Below are 2,947 nucleotides of genomic sequence, written 5' to 3'. Positions count from 1 at the left end.
TCTTTGGACGATTTGATCTTTCAGCCTTAAGCAAGAAGAAACAATTTTCTTAAATTTCTCTCTGGCTTAGCATCTTTTAAACTTTGTACTCAAGTTGTGCTGCTAATGGGGGATTGTTGTCAAGATTTTGGTTGAAATATACCACAATTTTGAGAAAAATTATCTCGAAGATTTTTTTCCTGAAAACATTAACTAATGAAGTTATTAATTAACCCTCAAGTGTTAAAAGATTTTTCTCACTGTAAGCATTATGGTTGGGTTTTAAAAATAAATTTCTTTTACTCCTTTCAACAAAGATTTATTGAGGATAGGGACCGATTCTCGGTAGGACACCGTAGATATTGTAAAGTTGAGCAAAACAAAGTCTCCACGTGAGCAGTTTATAAGTAGTAGGAAAAAAAGCACTGATACAAATAACTAGAACAGCAGAATTTAACAGCTTGTGAAAAAAAAAAATCCTCGCCTCCAGCCACATGCGTTTCTTCAGCAAACCTTCCCTGTGCACGATGGTTAGTTGAGTCCGCCCTGCGGCACGTCCTGGTCAGTGGAGGGGTCAGCGTGTGCGTCCCAGGGAAGCCAAGGCTGTTTTTCTGGCTGTGAAGCTGCAGAAAGGTTCAAGAAGCGGAGAACTTCTGACCTAGCCCTTGAAGAACAGGGAGATTGTCTTGGGGAGGAGAGGGTCAGCGTTCCGGTCGGCACATAGCTTCACATATGTGCCTCATAGAAACAAGCGTGGCCTTGAACGGGGCAAAGGCTGGTGGGCGGCGACCTGTGCCCTTGGACCCTCGACTGCAGGACTCCATCAGCCCCTTGAAGCTCCCTTCCCTCATCTCCCAGGAGATCATCACATAAAACTAGTCAGTGCTATAAAAATGCCAATTCTTGTGTGATTTTGAAGAGAACTACGGAGAATGCGTGTATCCTAGTCCTTCCCCAGTTAAAACTCAAGATGCCGATTCGTTATCTGATGATGACAGAGCTGCAGCCGCCGGGGGCGTCGCGAGGCTCCCTTGAGAGTCAGGAAGACGGATCTAGGCTCTCCCCCTTCCCTCCCTCTCTCTGTCCTTCTTTCTCTGTCTCTCATTTAGAACCTGCAGACAGAAAAAGAGGAAGTGCCTGGCCGGCTAGTGTTTCAGCGTATTGGACGCAGGCATCACGGAGTTCGTTCTGCCCTGGCTTTGAGTGAGTGTGAGCGGGTTAGTCTCAGCTGACTCTGGAGACTGTCGTGACACCCCGGGCTGCACGCTGGAGCAGCCCTGCACCGAGGAGCCGCACAGAAGGAGGCGGGAGGAGCAGGGAGAGGCCCCCGCCACCAGGAGCCCTGGGCTCGCAGGCGTGTGCAGTCTGAGCCAGAACTGAGAACAGGTAAGAAGCAAAAACCACGAGGAATTTGATGGGGGTTTTATGGGGGGTGGGGCTGGGTGAGTATTATTGTTTTGGTTATGTATTTCTTTTCAAGGAAAAAATACCAAACGAGATTCCCTTTATTTACATCTTGGCTCCGTGTGGAAGGCACGAGCGTTCCTGTGCCCTCCCGGTAAGCTCGTTCCTCTTTCCGCGCCTCCTTCCCACTTCTTCAGTAAGTTTGTCATAAATGTAATTACCAGGGTGGAGATTTGGGGACTGGGGAAGAACTTACAGAACTTTGTGAGAGTGTAGACCTATTTTATTACACCGCTGTTGGTTCACAGTGGGAGGATCAGGGCTCCGGGATGCTCAGAAGTTTGGGGGGCCCCGGTATTCACATTCGGCCTCCTGACTGGCCAGGCACTCTGCATGCCACCGAACCCTCCCTGGTGGAAGCAAGGCAGTGTCCATCGACAGATGAATGGATAACAAAATGTGGCCTGTCCGTACCATGGAATATGATTCAGCCTTGAAGAAAATTCTGAGACACGCTCCACACGGAGGAAGCTTGAGGACGTTATGCTGAGTGAAATAAGCTGGACACAAAAGGACAAATACTGTAGGATTCCTCTTATATGAGGGACCTAAAGTCGTCACAGTCACAGAGACAGGAAGTAGGCGGTGGTGCCAGGGGCCGGGGGAGGGGACGGGGAGGGAGTGTTTAATGGGACGGAGTTTCAGTTTGGGAAGATGGGAAAGTTCTGGAGATGGACGGTGGGGATGGTTGCATAACAGTGTGAATATATTTAATGCCACTGAACTGTACACTGAAAAATGCTCCATTTTATGTGTCTTTTACCACAGTGAAAGAGCAGCCCCTTCCCACTGTCTCCTTCTCTTCCTGCAGCGCGTGTGGTGGGAGGAGGCTGGAGGGTTGGATTGTGAGTATAAAACCAGCCTTGGCAGCTCCTCACCCAGCTCCCCCAGGCTGTGAGCTCCGCTTCCGCTTCCGAGGGATGAGTTTGGGTGGTTAAAGCCCCCGCACTTCCCTCCTGGTCACAGATCTCTGTCTGTCCCCCTCCCCAGCTGCCAGGGGCTGGGGGAGGGGATGGGGAGTGAGTGTTTAATGGGGACAGAGCGTCAGTTCCAGGCCCATGTCCATCTCCCCGCCTTTCTCTGAGCAGCCTTCTTTTCTGAGCGTGGGATCTGGCGTGGCCGGGTGTAAGGACCACACTGCCCCTGCCTGGGGTCTGCTCGGCTTGCCCAGGGAGGCCAGCTGGTGAGCCAGGCCTCATGCAGCTGGTCAACGCGAGGAAGACACCGTCTTCTCACCCACCAGCAATTTTATGTGGGCAAGTTATTGCAGCTCTCTAAACTCACTTTCCTCATGTGGAAAAAAAGTGGCAGATCATTATCCTCCCTCAGAAGGCTTTGTGGGAATTAAATGAAATAACACAGGTGCAAATGCCTGGCCCGTGGAAGACGCACAATTAAAGTTGGTTGAAAATACCGTATGAAATTGAGGTTCTCAGAGGCACGAAAAGCTAACTTCTCCTATCTAGGGGTGAGAGGAGGAAGAACTATCATTTATTCAAGCATA

General features: G+C 50.1%; 1 long non-coding RNA gene across 1 annotated transcript; it reads left to right on the top strand.

Annotated features, from left to right (window-relative positions):
• The first annotated feature begins 1,463 nt into the window (after positions 1 to 1,463).
• LOC131393892 (uncharacterized) lies at positions 1,464 to 2,590 on the top strand. The gene is made up of 3 exons (XR_009215994.1): positions 1,464 to 1,579; positions 1,768 to 2,021; positions 2,212 to 2,590. It is a non-coding gene; the product is annotated as an uncharacterized LOC131393892 (long non-coding RNA).
• Positions 2,591 to 2,947: the final 357 nt, after the last annotated feature.

This window comes from Diceros bicornis, chromosome 29 (assembly GCF_020826845.1).
Source record: "Diceros bicornis minor isolate mBicDic1 chromosome 29, mDicBic1.mat.cur, whole genome shotgun sequence".
NCBI classification, from domain to species: domain Eukaryota; kingdom Metazoa; phylum Chordata; class Mammalia; order Perissodactyla; family Rhinocerotidae; genus Diceros; species Diceros bicornis.
The sequence above is the reverse complement of the archived record's forward strand: the minus strand, read 5'-3'. Positions and strand labels throughout refer to the sequence as shown.